The sequence below is a fragment of the Panthera uncia genome (genome assembly GCF_023721935.1).
Source record: "Panthera uncia isolate 11264 chromosome A3 unlocalized genomic scaffold, Puncia_PCG_1.0 HiC_scaffold_12, whole genome shotgun sequence".
Taxonomy (NCBI): Eukaryota; Metazoa; Chordata; class Mammalia; order Carnivora; family Felidae; genus Panthera; species Panthera uncia.
Genome location: NW_026057579.1, coordinates 23,294,869 through 23,317,357, shown reverse-complemented (window position 1 = coordinate 23,317,357; position 22,489 = coordinate 23,294,869).

Sequence of the window (22,489 nt, the reverse complement as noted above, 5' to 3'; positions counted from 1 at the left end):
GGCGTATTAAATGGTCTATATTCAGTATACAGTGGAAATCTCTGTTGAAAAGATTCCTTCCTCTTGTCAGTGAAAATTCATTGTGGTTTTGTGTCAGGATGATCCAGGGTAGATTTTTAATACTATCTCCTTTTCCCACATTTCTTCATATCTCCCCCAGTAAAGTGAGTCATTAGAGTCTGAGCTCTTTGCATTTAAACCAATCTCAGGCACCAGTCTGTCAAACAGCAGATTGGTTTAAGAATTGGTCAAAAATTCATGCAATGGAATATTAAATGGCAGTGAGAACGAATGAACCATGGCTACATGCAACAATGTGGATGAGTCTCAAGAAATAATTTTGAACAAAAGAAGCCAGCCACAAAAGAGTGTACAATGCATAGTTCTATTTGTATAAACTAAAATATGGTACAGTATTGAAATAATGATAATCGTTACAGTTCTGGAATAGATATAGGAAGGACCCCAATAGGAGCTTTGGGGTGCTAGTGATGTGTTTTTTTCTTGAACCAGTATTTAATATTTGATAAAACTGAACACCTATAATTTGTGTACATGTTGACTTACTTATATGTAGTTTTCTTTATAAAAGCTGTATTTCAATAAAGAGTTGAAAAAAAGTTAGAAGGACGTGTCCACATCCAGACCTCTGGTATAAGTTCTAGGGAAGTAAATGATTTCACTGAGTACCTGCTAAGGATTTGCATACTGAGATCGACCTAAGGCTCCTTAACAACATTCTTCTCTGCCATAGACACTTCAAGTACTAGATCCACCAGTCTCATGACAGCTTCCATCGCTCTCTTGACTTGCTGCAGAAAGTTTTCTTGCTCTGGGCTTTTTATTTATTTTCATCATGTTTTGTACTACTTTTTCATTTAACATATTGTGAACATCTTTTATGTCATTATCTAATATAATTGACATTTACTTAGCAATTACTATGTAATAAACACTGTACTTATATCTGCTCAATTACATAGCAATTACTATGTAATAAACACTGTACTTATATCTCAACTACTCTGGGGGAAAGACTGTTGAAATCTTTATTTTTCTATATAAGGAAAGTTCTAACTTGGCCCAAAGGGTTGAAGCTACTAATTCTTTGTAAGGTGGAAACATATTTAACCCTACTGTCAGAAACTAAAAGAGCTGCCTCATTTGAGGTCAGAAACAACTGCCACTCATTGCTGCCTACTGTCTGCTCCATGCAATAATATAACAGATTTGCATGATGTACTGTAGAAAGGAAAGGCAATTGAAGACACTAGGGTCTAGATTATGGCATAGTGCTAGAAAGCCAATCCTGGGTGGAATGGTGAAGATCTATTGCTGGCCTTGCCAGCTGAAAGTAGACTCTTCGATAGTCTATACCAACAAGCATAAAGAAAAAGCATTCTAAAACCAATATTGCACTGTATGTTAACTAAAAATTAAATTAAAAATAAATAATATATATAAAGTCCAATTTGGGAACTTAAAATAAATAAAGGATGGACTTTATAGCATGTGAATTATATCTCAAAAAAAGAAAAAGAAAAAGCATTCATCACATCATTTGATGCCTACCATTTAGCAGGGAATGTGTTGATTTGCTCCAACAATGAATTTACATATATAATTAAAATCATCACATGATTAAGTTTCTAATGATCTGCTGTCATTCTCTAAGATCAAGTAGTCTTTTGCAAAGCAAATTGAATAGGGCTGTGGAAGGAATCAGCACCCCAGCATCTTTCAATCCTTGATGGCATTACTAATCTCTACAATCTGTCTAGGAATGTGGTATTACTTTTAGTTTACTATTTTGATGGAGAGAAGCAGTTAATTACAGTATTTTACCTTTGACTTTTTCTATAATAATAGTCTACATCCTATAGGTCAGGGAACCAATGTGGATATTCTACCAGACGTATAATTAATCTACATTAATTTGTATATTGAAATATGGAAAATAAATAGAGTGTGACTGGTGACTCATCAGGTGCACTGTGACTGACAACTCAATAAAATTCCATTAATCTTCCTACCTTCACAAGCCCCTTTTCTGATTAGTAGACTAAAGTGGTATTCTGGACCTCTGGGATTTAAAATCAGTTTATAATCAATGTCAGTTATTCCTAAATTGTGAGATTAGTTTCCCTTCCCCAGTGTGTTATCATTCTGATAAATAGTTAAGCCACAGGTTTTTTTGAGGAAGGGTAGGAGAAAGATGTATAAATGTTGGCAGTATGGAAGCATTATTCCTTAAGAGGTATCAGCCTCCTCTTCATTTAAGAGGTTCTGTGTCTGTGAATTGGCTCAAAGTTGAGAATTGATTGATAGATTGGTACTGCCTTTTGTTGTGATTCAAGTCAGAGAGAGATTCTTGCTAACACAAATCAAATAAGACTTTATTTTATTTGTTTAAATAATTTTTTAATGTTTATTCATTTTTGAGAGAGAGACAGAAAGTGAGTGGGGGAGGGGCAGAGAGAGAGAGCAAGACACAGAATCTGAAACAGGCTTCCAGGCCCTGAGCTATCAGCACAGAGCCTGATGCAGGGCTTGAACCCACAGACCAGGAGACCATGACCTGAGCCAAAGTCAGATGCTTAACCAACGAGCCACCCAGGCACCTCAAGACTTTATTTTTTTAATGGAGTTTACTTTTTTAATGTTTATTTATTTATTTTTGAGAGAGAGAAAGAGGGAGAGGGAGGAAGAAGGGCAGAGAAAGGAGAAAGAATCCCAAGCAGGCTCCATGCTGTCACTACAGAGACTGTCACGGGGCTCAAACTCATGAACATGAAATTAGGACCTGAGCCAAAATCAAGAGTTGATCACTTAACTGACTGAGCCACCCAGGCACCCCTCAAGTAAGACTTTAATGGTCTGCCCATAGATTTCAGTTCTGGGGATTCCATTATCAACCAAGCAACACTAAAACCTGGTCACTGCTTTGGTTCTGCAACTTAATATGGTAACCTCTCTTACTTTGATTTTGGTGATGAAGTGCTATCTCTTGGCTCTTAGAATTTTCGAATCCCATTGCTCTCAATGAATGCAAGGAGCCCAGTTCACTGGCAGTAGTTCCTGCTATCAGTCCTGCTATGCAGAGAGTAAAGATGTACCAGAGAGTTCTGAAAGGATGCTGGGGCTCTCCTTGCCAGTGTATTTCGCATAGCCTAGGTGAAGAATGTATCCTGTGGGATAGTAACAGGGTAGTATGTTACATGAAAAATATACTCTAGAATTCTAATTTCACCAAACAAATTAATATTTTCCTCTATAATATGCTAGGGAATTTTGGGTACTTCAACTTCACTTAATATAGGTCACTTTTGAGTCCGAATTTCAGTCAACCAACCAACCAAACAAACTAGTAGAATCACTCCAGACACCTGAGCTAACATAGTGAATGCAAAATCTCTCTAGTAAGCTTGTATCAATAATAAATTTGGCTCAATCCAATATTATATTCCTCCCATCCTTATCCCACATTCTTAGGACCCATTCCAACCCCCATGGATTTGGTTGATACATTGTAAAAATCATGCAGTTATTTGGGTGTATGTTGCCCTCTTCACAGGTCATACCTTGTACTTCACAGTCTGTGAGTCACCTGCTAGAATTTGAAGCTGATTATAGCTGAAAAAGTAGTGGTAAGGATATGTCCATTAGGACAATCATCAGCTGAAAAAGTAGTGGTGAGGATATGTCCATTAGGACAATCATCAGCCCTTTGTAAGGCAACTATATTACAGGAGAAGCCATTAGAAGTTCACTAATCAAGGGGAAACTAATTTCCACAGGCTCTTTGGCAAAAGGTACGGATTAGTGGTCACCAGCTTCACTGAAATAAACTCCTATGTCCCCATCCCAATTTTCAGAGTCTGTTTTATTTCTAGTCAATGTACTAACTTTATTGTGAGAGCTTATAAAATTGAGAATTCAGTTTTAATTATAATTAAACCATCTGCAGGATTAGATTTTGGGTTTGGTTTTCAAAAATCTCGAGCCTGTGGCTCTAAGATACAAAGGTTTTCTTTAAAGCCATCATAGAAACTTCCAAGTCCCTTGCTTATTAGTTTTCTATTGCTGTATAACAAATTACCACAACTTAGCAACTTAAAACAACCTCCATTTTATTATATTCCACAAATTCCATGTGTCAGGATTTCAAATAAACCCTTTGTTTAGGATTGCACAAAGCTGTAGTCCATGCATTGGTTGGAACATTAGTCTCAGCTAAGGCCCAAGTCCTTTTCCAAGCTCATGTGTTTGTTGGCAAACTCCATTTCCAAGCAACTATAGAACCCATGGTGGCTTATTTTTTCAAATTCAGAAGAAGGATTTCTCTATAGTCTGTTTTTATGGAGACTTATATGACATAATATAATTGCATTATGGTGGGATCTATACATTGGCCATATTCTATTGGCTAAAAGTAAGTCACAGGTTCCACCTGCAGTCAAAGAAAGATCATACAAGGGTACATCTCACTTGGGGTTACCTTAAGGTAAGTCTGTAAGACACATATCCTGAGTTGGAAATTCAACCCCCCCCCCAAATAATTTTATTTCTCCAATTTCTCTGGTGCATTTACACATAACCAACCAAACATTGTACAATTTATTTTTCCTACAGTGTTCTATGACAGCAAATACTTGCCAACTTTCCATTGGCCTTTAATTAAATGTGTATGCAGATGACTAATTAAATAATTGTTATATTAATGCATGACATGAACTATTAGAGTCTCTTTTACCATTGTAGGTATGGTCAAAAACACCCTTCACTTTCAATATAGGTTGAATAATCAATTCCAGACAACCCAGAACCAATTCAGAGAAGTCATCACTGTAAAAAATATGTCTGCTGTTTCATGCTAACCCTCTGAATCTTATGAAAAATGTATTTTGTGACCCACACTAACCCACAACTCTGCAGGGAAGCATAGTTTGCACTTAGCTAAGTTGACACACTAACATTCCACCACAATGGGGCACTAATGGCTGACTACAAGTTGATCTCATGATGTTGTGCATGCAATATGACAACAGAAGTTAAGTCCTCTGGTCTAGTCACTTTGGTAGTACGTGGGCCATGAGTCTCTTCAGATGTAGTCATTTCTCAAAAGTGATAAGATCTACTCCCTTGTGTTATGTTCATGAAGAGGGTTCTTTACCAACTTGCCAAGCTCCTGAAGGTCAGATCTGATTTGATTTACTCAGTCAGTCTCTTTTATAGGATGCTGGGCCACCCAGGGTGAAATCACTGAGTCAGACACTTGGACTGAATGCCCCCGGTACAGAGATGTGGTCTGTGGAGGGGAAGTGCTACCTTAGGAGTGAGGCTGGTTGGTCACAGAGGAAAGGCTGTGTGAACTCTTGTCATTTCAAGGCTATGTAAGTTATTTCCAATTTTGTCTTAAATTCTAGAGTGTACCCCTTTTAATCAGGTATGAAAATGTGAAATTCAAAGTGAGCATAGTATACTCTGAACTTTCTATATATTTAATAATATGTGTATATTGGGATGAAAATGGTGAGTAGTAATACCAGTTATTATCTAGTTATCACATGTCTACTATAGGAATAAGAGCCTTTTTATACATTATCTCCTATATTTCTTTTTTTTTTAATTTTTAAAATGTTTATTCATTTTTGAGAGAGAGAGGGAGAGAGAGAGAGAAAGAGAGAGAGAGAGAGAGAATGGGGGGTGGGGGAGAAAGAAAGGGAGACACAGAAACAGGCTCCAGGCTCTGAGCTGTCAGCACAGAGCCCAACACAGGTCTCAAACCCACAGACCACAAGATCATGACCTGTGCCGAAGTTGGATGCTTAACCGGCTGAGCCACACAGGTGCCACATATTTTTTTAAATAGCCTTATTGAGATATAATTAATATCTCATATATTTCACCTATTTAGTGTACAATTCAACGGTTTAAGGTTTAAGTTTATTAACAGATAAGTGCAACCACCACAGTCAATTGTAGAACATTTTTATCTCCTCAGAAAGGAATTCTGTACTCTTTAGCATTCACCTCTCTTTTGCCCTTTTCATGCCCTAAGCAATCACTAATAGAACTTCTGTCTCTTTATAACCCTTTTCTTGACATTTCATATGAAAGGACTTATATGTTAATCTTTTGTGACTGGCTTCTTTGACTTAACATAATGTTTTTAAGGTTTCATGCATGTTGCAACACTTTTCAGTGTTTCATTCTTTTTATGTAGGTTAATATTCCATTGTATGGATGTACCACATTTTGTTTATCCATCTATCAGTTGATGGACATCTGGGTTGTTTCCAAGTTTTGGCTATTATGTAAAATGCTACTGTGAATATTCATGCATGGGTTTTTATTCATGTTTTAAATGAATTTTGTTTTCATTTCTCTTGATGAAATACATAGGAGTAGAATTATTGGGTCTTATTTTTCTAACAATCTTGTGAGATAAGTAGCACAATCTATGTACTGATAAGGCAACTGATATTCAGGAAAGTTAAACTATTTGCCCAATATCATAGAGCAAATAAAAGGTGAGATTAAAACTCTGTGCCCTTCAAATCCATAGTTCATATTTACTGTACTTCTGCCAACCATGAGCACTAAATATGCAGCTATATCCATGCATTTGATGAATACCACACCCCAAGTACAGATGTGCATAATTATCAGAATGACATCAGTTGTGGTTTAGGACAAACCTGACATTGTCATGACCACTCTCTCCCTTACCCCATCTCCCTTGCTAGAAACATGCACTCCAGCTACATCTACCTTCCTTTCATGGATTTTTTTAAAATTTTATATGTTTTCATTTTTGAGAGAAAGGTAGGTGAGGGGCAGAGAGAAGGAAACACAGAATCTGAAGCAGGCTCCAGGCTCTGAGCTGTCAGCACAGAGCCCAGTGTGGGGCTTGAACTGAAGTCAGACCACGAGATTATGGCCTGAGCTGAAGTCAGAGCCTTAACTGACTGAGCCACCCAGATGACCCCTTTTATGGATTGTTTACAAAATGAACCCTGGCTTGTCTTTAGGGAGCAGAGTCAGAATTACCTTTCATATGAAATAGACTTAGGGATTATGCAGGGGGGAGGCACGACAGCATCCCTAGCCCTGGATTCTCTCTGAGGCCCACACAGAATGAACTTATCTGGATGCCATCCGCATGTTGATCTCCTAACAAAACATGCTTCCAGATCATCAGGCAGCTTGGTCCCCAGAGCGTCCTTTCTCTTTCCCCTGGGGTCCTTTTTCAGCTTGGGTCTTCTAGTGCTGTGCATACACTCAAGGCACTGAGGCCTCATTACCATGAAATACTACTCATTAGGATTGACTGCTTTCTTCCCAACTAAGATATAGAAATCTTACAAACTTTTATATTTTTTAGGAGCAAGCAGTTCAAAATTGGATTACCTTTCCACATTTTCATACAAAGTGGATTAATGTGCCCCTGTCTTTATTACATTTTCCACCCTTGTCATTTGTGATTAAGCCAACACTATGAAGATGTATTACAGATTGGTATAAATGGGAACATTAAAACACTGGCTATATATCAGAGAAGCTCAAGGCAAGTTGATTTGTGCTACACACACTCTCAGTGCAATACGTCTGGAATATTTCACATCTCTTTGGACAAAACAATCTTTCTATGTTACCAAAAGTAACAAAAGTTAAGAAAAAGGGGAAAAATCGAGGAAAGAAGGAAAGGTGACAATTTTTGTTCTGGGACAATGGAAGGAAGCCACATTTCTGCAACAGTCTCAATATATAATTTTTCAGATTAGGTTCTCAGCTCAGACCCAAACCATCATCTGGGATCAATGAAGCAGGAAAAACATGGTTCATAACCAAGATTCCTAATTCATATGAGCAAGAAGGTATTTGAATAGGCCCCACTCAATGTTTCTGAGTTTATGTTCCATCTCTGCCAGGTCATTCCTACTCTGTGAGTACCTTCATGGCTCAGGCTTTCTGGGGAAGCAGCAGGCCCTAGAACAGTTCAAATCTGAAAGGCAAGCCCGGTTCCTGTAGAGGGGCTGCTCATTCTTAGTCACATGAGACAGGAACGCAAGGCCCCAAGGCTCAGAACATGGGATAGGCAGTTCTGGTAGGAATGTCCAATGAAGTGCTGCTTTCTGAACAGAGGCTGAATCTGATTGCTCCCCTAAAGAATCCTACCTGCAATACATTCTTTCCTTCACTCTATAACTTCTTTCCTAGAGATGTTTATGAGAGGACCTTATAGTTCCTTCCCATGATGTGCTGTCCAGAATGCAGCCACAGGCTCTCCCTGGCCTGCCATCACCTCCCCTTCTGTTGTGTTAGCTCCCTCAGGGCCCTGCCATGAAGACTGTATGAACAGATCAGAATAATTTACTTTCTGACTACTTCACTAACGTTGAGGACACAATCTCATGAGTGTTTGAAGTTGTGTCTGTGGTCTGTGGAGGGTAGTTATGACTGCATTGGAAAAGGACTTCTCTTTGGTGATATTAGCGCCCCCAGATAAAAGATCATGCTAAGAAGCTCTCAATTAAGCCAGTTTTTGTTGATAATGTTGAGTTGGCTCTTTACTTTACCTCTCATTTAAATCTAATCCTATCCAATTTTCTTTTGTGATTGCATATAGTGGAAACAGGACATGGTAGAGTTTTTGTGCTCAAGAATTTTGTGGAGAGTCAAACAAATAATAAGGAATTCAGTAAATTGTGTTAATCATGAAGAAGAAAGTAAAACAGGGAGATGATGATATAGAGAGTTGAAGAAACTAGTTTGTCAATTTCAAGGAGGTGACTTTTGATGTAGTCTATAATAACCAGAACCTAACTGGATCCTAACTTAATTTGGGGGGTGGTGGGGAAGTAAACTGACAGAGTCCTTCAAAATAAACTGCTATGGGCAAGGCCAAAACTCCTGTTTCTGGTGCATTCTTGGAATTGTAGTTTTTCATATACCAGATGCCTTTTCAGTAGGGCATGAGGTAGTTAGCTGAAAGCCTACTTGAAATGTTGGATTGGATCAGAGTTTTTATGCACTTCAACCTACTTTCCAACCTGCTTTCTAACTTTTCAGTTAGACGGAAAAAAAATCTATATTCAAAAAATGGTAGAAATATAGTTTATACATTGTGAAATGTACCATAAAGGAAAATTAGAGTATAAACTTGGGATATGTAACTGAGAACTAATTTTTATCTGAAATGTCAAGGAATATTTTCCCAAATGATGTAATTTGAGCTAAAGACTAAAACCAGATGTTTTGTGTGGGGTGGAAACAGGAAGCCTTCCTGGTAGAAGAAACAACATTATCTAAAGATCCTAGAACAAAAGAAAAAAGTTCTGTTTAGGAATCTGAAAGGAAATATCAGACAGGGAGAGTGCCAGATGAGTCTGGCGAGTTGAGCAGGTGCCAGGATATGTGGAATCTTATAGGTAATGTGAAATTAATTGATTTTTCATCCTAAGAGCAATGGGAAGTCACTGAATTTTCACCTGAGAAGTCACAAGTTCATTTGCATGTAAAAGGTCATTCTGGGCAAGAGAAAAGTAGATGTGGGAAAACCAGTAAGGAGACCATCTATGCTGTCCAAGCCAGAGATCATGGTGCCTTGGGCTAGGAGTATGGCAGCTAATATGGCAGCACAGAAGTGGAAAATTGAACATATTAATGATCTGTTTACCAGGTTAAACCCACAGCACTTGTTAATGTGCTAGAATATAGCAACTGTGAGAGAAGGAAGTATCAAAGTTGATTCCTTACTTTTGTTTCTTTCTTTTTTAAAATACCACTGCAAAGATGGTAGTTCTTTGATAGAGAATAGGCAGGTATAGAGAATAAACTTTAGTGGAAGGAGACAAACTAGATATACTGTCTACTGACAAATAACGAATGAATTAGTCTTGACCTGTTCAAGGACGAGAAGAAGAGGAATGGTGTAGAGGGATATTATTCATGTGGTTATGTGGCCATTGAAGAAATTCTGCAGACTAACAGAAGACTAGTGGAAAATTTCTGAGAACAATGTGTTCTACCTCCCAGAAGAAAATTTAAGGGCACTGGTTGTCATTCTCTTTAGAGTGAAAGAAGATTTTACTTTATAAAACAGGAACAAAAATGATAAACGGAGAAAGAGTAAGGTGATTTTGTTGGAGAAGCAACATGGTAAATGAAAAGAGAGAGGTGAGATGAGGAAGAATTGGGAGAAGGTTAAGAACACAAGAGGGTAATGAGGTCATGAAAAATAAGTATGATTTGCAACAATTTAATCTGTGGTATAGATAACACATTTGAGAAGACCTCTCAAAATGTGGGACAATAGGGTAAATAAATAAAAATAAGAATAATAAAAATATAAATATGGTGGACAGGGAATAAACAACACAAGAGAAGACTAATCAATATCCAAAAATAAAACGGGGAAAAATCCAACAGATATATATTCTTTTCACCTGAAGATGTATATCCTTTTCAGATATATATATCTTTTCAGAAGATATATTCTTTTCACCTGTATGTAGAATGAAGTATCTCACCACATTGCAGGCATGATCATTTAAGGAATATACCTATACAGATAATAACAAAAATCTAAATTAAAATAAATATAAATAGATGTTATTCTCATAAGCATTCAATAAGGGGGAAAAAGCAAAACTGGAAATACAGCGTTTTAAAGAGGAACCAATTTCAAGGTAGGCTCAGTTTTTTGTTCAATAACACCAACTGTCAGAAGGTAACAGATGAAAATCTATAGACTTTTGAATTTTTTTGTGATTTAAGAATATTTTACCCAGTTTACTTGTGTTTTTTTTATGTAACAAAAATAGAAAAAAAAACATTTCAGCTATGCAAAGACTCAGCTCTGCCAGCAGCCAAGTATGATCAACACATACACACACACACACACACACACACACACACACACACACACGTGTGCGCATGCATACACATGCATGTGCTCCTGAATTTATAGTCTTCTGATGGGGAGATAAGGAAAAAGGAAAAAAAGAAGCAAAAGGTTAAGAATGTAGATACTATAAAGAGGTAGAATACAGCCCATTTAAAAAGTAAAAATAAATATTTTATAACTCTAGTTTTTTTTTAAGTTTATTTACTTATTTTGAGAGAGAGAGCAAGAGGGAAAGGGGCATAGAAAGAAGGAGAGAGAGAGAGAGAGAATCTGAAACAGGCGCTGCACTGATGGTGCAGAGGCTCATGTGGGGCTCGAACTCATGAACCATGATATCATGACCTGAACCAAAGCCTGACGCCCAACTGACTGAGCCACCCAGGCACCCCTATAACTCTAGTTTTAAAATTTAATGTAAATTTTTTTTAAAAATATTGCATATTAATGAAATTAAGAATAAAATGGTTATCAGTTCCCAGATTACTGACAAAGGGTAGTAGGAATTTAGGAAAGCACAAAACTGTGGTATAAAAGGGTGGAAATTTAGTCTTTTCATTTTGTCTTAACTATAATATGAAAAAAATGATTAAAGTGATGAGACTTGATTTTTCTTTTCCCCTCCCTTTCTGGAGCATGATTAACCCTGCTCTGCACATCCATCACATTCCTCTATTTACATCCTAAATTAATTTAGAATTTTAGGGGGTGCCTGGGTGGCTGAGTTGGTTAAGTGTCCAACTTCAGCTCAGGTCATGATCTCATGGGTTGTGAGTTCGAACCCCATGACAGGCTCTATGCTGACAGCTCAGAGCCTGGAGCCTGCTCTGGACTCTGTGTCTCCCTCTCTCTCTCTGCCCATCCCCACTCACTCTCTCTCTCTTTCTCTCAAAAATAAATAAAACATGAAAAAATTTTTAAAAAATTTAGACTTTTAGGAATTTCTTGACTCATTTTCAGCTGTGCTTATCTAAAGCTGAAAGAGAAAAATATATGTGAATGCAACTTATATACTATGAGGCCAAACACAAGCACAAGACTTTTATATTATTAAGAAAACAAGTTATTTCCACACAAATGGCAGTGAAATGAGGTCCTACACCTCCTATGCTTGTGCTGATGTTTTGTACCTAAAATACAAAAAATATACATTTGTGCTATTTTAATTTATTTGTGTTAGTTTCGGCTCAGTATTCCCCCCCCCCCCCATGAAGGTCTCATCAGACTTTGGCTACATCCCTCTTCGCTTTGCACCATCTGGGGATTTGGCCAACAGCCACATATGCCTTCATCTAAGCTAGTGTTTTGCAAACAGTTCATTTGAGGACCAAGATCACAGATTTGACATGTTTTGAATAATCACATGCATCTTATAAATTTAATATTTTTCTTTAACATTTTCACTTTTTTACTTATATAAATTTATTTTTAAAAAATTTTATAGCATGAGTTTGATGTACGAGATACCTACATACAGAAGCTAAATAAAACTGTCTTGAGTGAAACTCTCATGGTATTGTAATACCATCCTTCAGAACTGATAGTATTTATTCTTGTCATCTATAGAGTGGTGGCTACATTCATGATCAAATGTTTTCCTCATCTGTGATGCCACTTTCTGTGCTAGAGCCAAAGGCCAGAGCTCTGGATGATGCAGGAAGCCATAATCTGAGCCGGTTGACTGATATAGTGAAGGCTGTATAAAAGTCCTTTCACTCAGAAGCATTTTTCAGTCTTGACATATTTGCTTGGCTTTAAAAAGTTCAGATTATTTTAGGTAGTTAATTTGGCTCTTTGATTAGTATCTGACACTAAAATTATCCCAACCCAACTTATATATGATTTCACATTCCGACAGTCTTTTCAGAGTCTATAAATATTCTGACTCAGGTGCAAATATATTTGGAGTATGTCATCAGAATCTATTTGGATTTTCAGCTAAAAAATTCTAGATTCAATAATTGGCCAAATTCATTAGTGGTTTTGACCAGTATGTACATCATTCTATGCAATTAATAAAGATAATATATATTTAATCTTTTATGCTGGCAAGCACTTAGAAGGAAGAGAATTTTTTTGTTTGTTTATTTTAAATTCTCTTTCCTCACAAACTCTCTTATCCTCATTTGTCTATAAGTAATTATTAAGGTAAATTTCTTTATTATAATTTCTTTAAGACGGATTTAATTCTTTCATAGGATACCAATGGTAATTTCTAATGTGGAGATAAAAATTACAAGAGCTATTCATATTCATTCTCCAGGACGCCATCTGATCACCAGCTGGGGTCAGGATGAAATTTTTCTGGCCAGAGAAAGGTGTCATATAATTCACTAAAATTGGTGCCGAATACAAACTCTTCTCTCAGACCCAGCAGGTGTGGGCTACCAGTGATGATGCATCATCCTATTTGTCTACAGCCTTCTTTTCTCTTTACCTATTGCCCCTTCCTCTACCTACTTCCTTTCTCAGTGCCTCTTTTATGTATTACTTTTCTTCTTCATATTCTGCTCCTTTTCTCTGCCTCTTTACTAGTGAATTGTATATGCATCTGGGCTTAGGACCCTATCAGAAGCTATGTCTGTCCCTTCACCCCTCTCGGCGTGTTGGCCACCTACACCCTCTTGTCATTGTTTCTTCTGCACAGTCATTAATTAGGACATTCATTGATGTTCTGCTTCAAATTGCAGGAGCCAGCTGCTGCTTTGACAATGTTGCCAATGAGGGTATAAAATGGAAAATGACAAGTTCTGTCCTATCTAACAAGAGACATTAGCTTAAACAGAGTTTTTCGGATCTTGGATTAGAGGTCGATTTCAGGGAAAACATTTTCTGATAGGACTGATGTTTTCATAGCACGTAAAGATAAATAGCCCAAGTTCTATATACATGCAACATAAATTAAATCCATTTTAACGTAGACTATCTTATGTTTCATCACATGCTTTATGTGGTACTGAGATATTTGGTGTATTACATTTCACAGATTCCATTTCAGATATCACTGATGGAGAACAACAGCTAAGATAGGAATAGTAATAATAGCAGCAGTAGCAGTACCACTAGAAGTAAAAACTACCTTTTTGTTTGCAGAGTTTCTTCAACATTTAATATATGTAAGTTAGCCAACACCTGATAAGCATTTGCTATGTGTCTGGGATCGTGGTTGTTGAGCCATATGATACATACTTTTTGTACATCAAAAATGGCCGACTATCAGGCAGTTCATGTAGTTCAGCAGTTTCCCTTTTAATTTTCACAACAAAGCTGTGAGGAAATACTATTCTTGTTCTTTATTTGATGACACTGAGGACCAGATCAGAGAATATGTGGGGAGTCAAGACTTCAGACTGGAGTATGAATTCTCCATACTGCTACACAAAGTTCACCCCGATCTCATTTTGTGATTTTTGTGTTTCATTTTGGTTAACAAAAAGTTTCAGGGGAGAACTCAGTGTCCTCTGTGTGCTGCTGATCCAAAAGCCTGTAGATCATGAACATGAGTTGTTTTCATTAGTTCCTGACCAGGATGTTTTTCTTCTCCCCTTGAAAATACAAGGTCTGGGCATGAATGTTATAACCACAGAGTCCTTTACTAGAGCCATGTTCACTTACTTCAAGGATTCCTAGGAGTAGAGGCACCATTGTGAAAACAAAGGTACTTGCTCCCCTCATATCAGACAGCCAGCCAGCAGACAAGCTACAGGTGTATTAACATCACCTTCAAGGGCCAGAGCAAGCAAAGCCTCCATCCTGGAACACCTTACATCAGTGGGTGAAGACAGCTCCCGGAGAGCAGTTCCTTCCAGACTCAAAAGTCTGTGACCATCCCTGTTGTCCTTGCTGGGTATTCTTTGCCCAGTGAAATAATTAGAATTTGCAAACCATCAACACAGAGAGTTAGAAAATATTTGACTGAAGTATTTACGTACATACCACTGAAGCTCAGATATGTTTAGATGGAACCAGGACTGGAACCTACCAGGGTCCAGAAACAATGGCTTTGGGGTTGGAGTTTTCCAAGTGCTTTAATGGCAAGCCCACAATTCTAATTGTTCACTTGTAAAGGAAACACTCGTATTAAAATCTCCTGTACTGTTATCATCGCTTCCCGGGCCATATCACTATCATTCCATACCACCCCAGCTCTTCATCCTGAGTGAGTCAAGAACTCTAAATTGACAGGATATCCTTCCATTACAATTTCAATCACTGCATCACTGTGGCTGAACACCTAGACTGTTCATGATTTTTGTAGCATCCTCAGTTTTCCAGATGAATAATAAATATAATTCGTCAACTATTTCAGAGAAACCCATGTATTCTTTTTATTTTTTTTCCTTGGGAAACAAGAAATCTATTTGCTTTTGCATGGTATATGGCAGTCAGAAGTACCTCATTCATTCACTTTTTATTCATTTGATGCATGAAAAAAAGGCATTAAATGTATTTCAGCGTGTCACCTCAAATTCTGTGCAGCCAACAGTGATGAATATGCTCAGTTCCTCAGCTGGGGTACTGTTTCATTTTTTCGTGACAATATCATTTGACAAGCCAATTCTGCATTGGCAATATTGTATCATATTTTTGTCTGCATGTAAATTATGTTGACAGTCTCATAAACATAAATTGGCAGGGATACTGTCCCAAAGCAATGTTTGTTAAAATACACTAATGGAATAGAATAAATAAATTTTTCCAAAGCATTAATAACGCAGTGGTGTGTCACTACATTGTGCAAGAAGGTCTACAGAATATGTTACTGTCTATGCTAAATTAATACAGTATATATTTCTTAACATATATTTCATTCCATCTCATGCTTATGTTTATTGATTAGTCATCCCATTTCATGGAGCTTTGTGTAGTAATGATCACAACCTTGTGATACTTTGTAAAAGTCAGCATTGTCTGGGACAGATAGCTATAATTGAGCATGTGTGCAAGGTGTAATTTAAATCCTGCATTGTTACATTACTTTGTTCTTGACTGTGCTTCCTTTTCATCACCTGCCAACCTAAAGAGATGCTTTTAGCTGGCTTCTACTCTGGTGGAACAGACAGATGCTAGAGATTTAGAAGAGGTATCTAGAACACTAAGCAGACTAGGTGTAGGTTTTATTAATTTATTTTTGAGATCAACAATGAGAAATTTCACTTCCAGGTATTTGTGGACAGATAGCATGGATCATTTTGGAAAAGTAGGGACTATTCCATACTTTTAGTTCTTTCACTTGCTAGCAGTATAACCTTTGGCAAGATATGAAAAAAATCTCTACGTCTCAATTACTGCACAGTAGGGATAATTACAAATAACAACAGGTGTTATGAGGATTAGATGTTGAATGTAAAGTAATTGATATGATCTCTGGCTTATAACAGGCATCACGAGATGGTATCTGACCATGTAGAATAGAGGGAAAGGAGCAGAAGAGATCCAATGAGAGAAAAACAAAGACAGAAGCAAAGAAAGAAAATGAATTTAACCATATTCTTTGATGAAACAGAGGATGCCGTGTCTTCAAAAGTGTAAGTATTTGGTATGGGGAGAAATGGGTACAATTTGGAATTTCTACACATGTATTCAAGTCAAGGTATGCATCAGATTTCAAGGGTACTCTGTGTGTCTCCCTGAATGGCAGTGCATATGACTCTCTTCTAAGTTTCCTCTTTCCTATTGATTAAGTCCTATTTTCTTATTTCATCTTTTGATCTTTGGAGAGTAAAGATTAACCGAGAAGTAGAAGCCGAGATTCCATTGCTGAAGAAGAACTAGAATCCACTGAGACAAGAACATTAGGAAAAGCATTAGGACGGGTCCCTAAAGGCCATACCACTTGATCATTGTTGGGGAGAATCCTTGTGTGGATTCCCCAATGCCTGCTTCTGGAGCTTCATCCAGTCTCTCTCAGCTTTTACTTTGAAACTTCATGTGAAGCATCCTATAAACTATTCATCCAGAAGTCCACACACTTGGACTTGGGCGCTAAGCAAAGAAGGTTAGGCAGACATAGCTTCTGCCGTCAGATGTATAAATCAAAGCCCAGTAAATACATAGGTTTTATTGTGTTTGAAGTTCACCACTCTTACTGATTAACCATAAGGACACAAGCCGCCATCTTCGTGTTAAACTTAAGAGATTTTATTGAAGAGGTAAAATCTAAGAATTGCTTTTAAAAATTTAAGCAATAAGCCATGCAACAAATTATGAGTGACCATTTACTAAGATGGTAGCTGTAAGAGAGAAAGCAAATACAGGGACAGGCAGTGTTTTGGGAAAGTAAGAGGTAGGAGTTTTGTAAACTTAAACAGCAGGTATTATTGGTCATAATACTTATAAAGCATTATGCTAGATCTAGGGTAAAGAGAAAAAAAAGTTTCATATACCCTCTCTGATCTCCAGGAGTTTACAATTTATTTGGAGACAGAAGACTCATATATAAGCGAGTTCTTGATGTGAATATGAGAAGTGGAACCCCAGCCAATAAAACAAGCTAGAATGGTCTGTGTCGTGAATGGTGTAGCATGCCTCTGAGATTCTGCTTCTTTAGGACTCGTTCTTCAAGAGTATTGCCCTCTGATAGCTCACAAATTAGAATTCCCCAAGAATTTCCCTTGGCCTGAGGTAGTTACCTTACCCAGGGTTATTCCCTCTGCCAAGGGGTAATACTCATCCACTGAATGGCTGATGGAGGATTGATGTACAAAGCCCCAGCCCCCTTCTCTAGATTAATGATGTCTATGAAGGGCCACTGTAACTGAAGAACATGACATGGGACTGGCTAGAGCTTAGGTTGCAATGCATCACCATTCTGCATTTTTCTATGCCTGATCCTGCTTTCCTCACTTGGCTACATTTTTGGTTCCTAAGAGCCCTTCCTAATAAGCCATTTGTACACAAATCTCCATCTTAGAGTCTGTTTCCTGAGAAACCTAATCTACCTACCAAGCCTGTGTGTTTTAAGGTTCAAAGAGTGGTGCAGATAATAAGTGCTATAGGAATATTTAGAAGAGAGAAATCTCTACTTTTTGTGTAATTGATTATCGTATTTCTCCAAACTTGCAAAGTGCTTGTTACATGGTCAGCCCTATAGAGTTTTGTGACATGAATGGCTTGTGTGCTGAAGAAAATTGACTAGATGTTGACAGACAGAAGGGAGAATAACTACAAAGTGATTGACTTGGGTAGCGTAAAGAATATTTTATCTTTCTCAAAAATAAATAATTGAACCAAGGAAGAGAATTTGAACTGCTTGTTCTTTTCTGTGTCCTGTTTCAGAGTGTTTAATAGACTAGAATTTATGGAACTGAATGAAGTGTAAGTTCAGGGTTCATCGTATCTGTGTGATATCTGCTCTTAACACTCACTGAAGAATTATATTTAAAAAAAAGTCACTTTCGGATCCCATCTCCTGCACTTGGTGGTGTTATAAAACCATCTCTCCTAGGGAGTTCTAAGGAAGTTTTAAAGACTATTTATCAACTATATAGATATAGATAGTAAAATAGATAGTAAATAGGTATAGACATGGGTGCAAAGAAATAGACTTTCTAATTATTGTACAATGTGTGAGAACATGTTAGCAAAAACTTCCTAGAGTACAATTTGTAGCTAAAATGTACTAGCCCTTTGATACAATTCTATATTCGGAGACTTATTCTAAGAAAGTAATTAAGATATATGCAAAACTTAACCTCAAAGTTGATTATTACAACAGTATTTATGATAGCAAATAATTTCTAACAATATCAATGACACACAATTGAGAATAAGTTAAATAAATTATTTTATTTTTCAAAAAAGGAGTATTTATCCATTAAATCAATGCTAGATGGATATTTATTGACTCAGAAAGATAGTCATATACATTTAAAGAGGTATAAAGCCCTAACCATAGTGTAATACCATTGTTTTGCTTATATAATGATCATGTATATGGTATACATATGTATGTTTCTAGGTATTTTTGTGTGTGTGTGTGTGTGTATATATATATATATGTATATACATATATACTATATATACACATGCTGTACACACTATATACATATACACATTTATGTCTCTTTATATATATTTATATATCTGTATAATTTTTAAAGGCTCAGAGGAAATATATAAGAATAAATATATTAAATATATAATAAATAGTGGTTATTCTTGAGTAGAAGGACCATGAATTATTTTTTATATATTTATATTTTCCTGTTTTACCTTTCTGGAATCCCCCTTGTCTTATTATTTTTCCATCTGGACTAGAGTCTCTGCTCTTTTACTTAACCACTGTCATGACAATATGCTAAACTAATTTGTGATTATATTTATCATATACACGTGATAAACTCTCACTGCGGTTGACTCAAACTGTAGAGCTTTGTGGTTCTATATATAATAGATATATAGCTATAAATGATAGCTTATATAGATATAAGCTAATAACAGCTTGACAGATTGCTACCCTAGGTCAGTTGGAACCACTAGTGATGGAGGGTCATCCCCATTAATACAACCATCTCACTATATATACCCATTGAGCCCTCATTCCCATATTCCACATAAAACCTTTAAACTTGAGCTCCACATTCTGTTACTCTTCTCAATCTCAGTAGTCAATCTACTCTCCAGGTTGTTAGAGAAAATAGAAACCATTGGATAGGAATATTAGCATCATAAGTAAGTCGTATCTATATGTCTGCCTCAATCTGTTACCTTTTTCTCTTCAGTTCCACTCATTACTGTGGAACTCAAATTCTTGGATCCAAATCCAGTTCTTGGATCCATCCCTTCACATATAATCAAGGACAGTACACAATATTCTGCCTGTTTTCTACTTAATCTCCTAGATATCTTTCTCCACTGTCTCTATAACACCCTCCTTTCTGGCCTTAATTTGATCATCCTATTCGCACTGTATAAAAAGATGTTCATATTATGGGAATTATCTTGAATTTATACAAGGTCAAGAAAGCAATATCTTTTTGTACATAAATAAGGTACAGAGAGTAATATATGACAATATGTATGCACGCACTTACCAGAATTAACTTATTTCAACATGTTGCCATATTTGCTTCAGATTATTAAAAAGAAAAAAGAAAAAATAGTGAAATTGGACCTCTATCTTGTATTATACACAAAAATTGACTCAAAATGGATTAGACTTAAACATAACATCTAAACTATAAAACCTTTAGGGGGATATCTCACTGACTATACTGTGTATGTGAGGATTTATTTATGAGCTCTCTATTCTGTTCCAGTCATTTATGTGTCTGCTTTTTTGTCAGTACCATACTGTTCTGAGTATTATAGCTTTACAATATAGTGTGAAATCAGGAAGTGTCATACTTCAGTTTTGTTCTTGTTCAAGATTGTTTTAGATATTTGGGGTCTTTTGTGAGATTACACAATAATTTTAGACTAGACATCCACATGCAAAATAATGAAATTGGACCCTTATCTTACACCACACACAAAATCAAGTCAAAATAGATTAAAAATTTAAACATAATAACTGAACCATAAACTCCTACAAGAAAACATAGGGAAAAGCTGTTTGAAGTTGCTTTTGGGAGTGATTTTTTGGATTTGACATTGAAAGCAAAAGCAACAGAAGCAAAAATAATGAAGTGGGACTACCTCAAACTAAAATGCTTCTGCAGAGCAAAGGAAATGATAAAATGAAAAGGCAACATGATAGACAATATTTGCAAGCTATATATCTGAATATATACAGGACTCTTAAAAGTAATAACAAAAAAATCTATTAAAAAAAAGTACTGAAATAGACATGTTTCCAAAGAAGATCTACAAATGGCCAGCAGGTATATGAAAAGATGCTTAGCATTATTGGCCACCAAAGAAATGCAAATCAAAACCACAACAAGATATCACCTCACACCCATTAGGATGGCTATTATCAAAGAGTCAAAAGTTAACAGTTTTTGGCAAGGATGTGGAGAAAAGGAGCCCTTATACACTGTTGGTTGGAATGCAAATTGGTACAGCCATTATGGAAAATAGTACGGAGGTTCCTCAAAAAATTGAAAGAACTACCATATGACCCAGCAGTCCCATTTGTGGATATATATTCAAAAGAAAATCAGTATCTCAAAGAGATACCTGCACTCCCATGTTCATTGTAGTATTATTCACAATAGCCAAGATATGGAAACTATCTGTGTCCATTAGCCTATGAATGGATAAATATATATAAATATATAGATGTATAATATATGTATATATCTCACACATATATACAAATATACTTATAAATATATATGTGATATATATTTAGATAGCCTTTAAAATTAATATTTAGATTTTTAGCCTTTAAAAAGAAGGAAATCCTTCCATTTGCAATAACATGGATGAACCTAGACAACATAATCCCAAGTGAAATAAGCCAAACACAGAACAACAAATACTCCATGATCTCACTTATATGTGAAATCTGAAGGAAAAATAAAAAAAGAAGAAATCTAATTCATAGTAACAAAGTAGAATGGTAATTACCAGAAAGAGGCTACGGTGTGGAGGAAAAGGGGAAATTAATAAAAATAAGAAAAAGAAAAGAAAGTACATAAAAAGAAAAATGGTGGTTACCAGGAACTGGAGACACAGGGGGTATGAAAGTTATTGTTTAATGGGAACAGAGTTTCAGTTTTGTAAGATGGAAAGACTTCTAGAGATGGGTGGTGGTGGTGGTTGCACAACTATATATATATATATATATATATATATATATATATATATATATAATATTTATATATATTATACAAATCTTATATATATAATATTTATATATTTTATATGTAATATATATAATATTTATATATAATCTAATTAAAAATAACATGAGAACTCAGAAGGAAAAGATTACCATTGATATGGGTTACTATCAAAGGAAAAAATAACACTCTGTAAACCATTATTCTTGAAACTAATTTATGAGAATATGTGAGAAATATATGAGAACTCTTTGAAACCAAAGCATGACTTTATAAGAACTGAACAGGCTGAAATGAAAAGGAAGCAGACTAAAATGAAAGGGTCCAGCTGAGATGATGATGATGGCAGCTACAGCAGTTATAGCAACAGCAAAGTAATGCCAAGAATAATGCTCACTGTTTAAATTGACTACTATGAGGACTTCAGGATGAACCAATGCATGACACCCTTCTCTACTCAGGTCTGAACCAATTGTTAAATTAAAAAAATACATATATTAATACAGATAGGAGGCCAAAATATCACTTTTCTTACAGACAAAACTGATAACAGAGACTGTAGCTTTCATTTAGAGGCAAGGGCATACTAACACTAATAGTGGAGCTCAGAATTAGACTCACCTAGACAATAGTTCAGGTTCCAGGAAGACCTGTAAACACTGAGATTACTGCCTGGCAGGGAGCAGTCAAGAATAGGTAGACTTTTCAAGCAGGCAGCTTGTCCATCAGTTGATGAATGGATAGACAAAATGTGCTAGATCTACACTTCAATATTATTCAGCCATAAAAAGGAATGAAGTACTGATCCATGATACCACATGGATGAGCCTTAAAAATATGCTAACTGAAA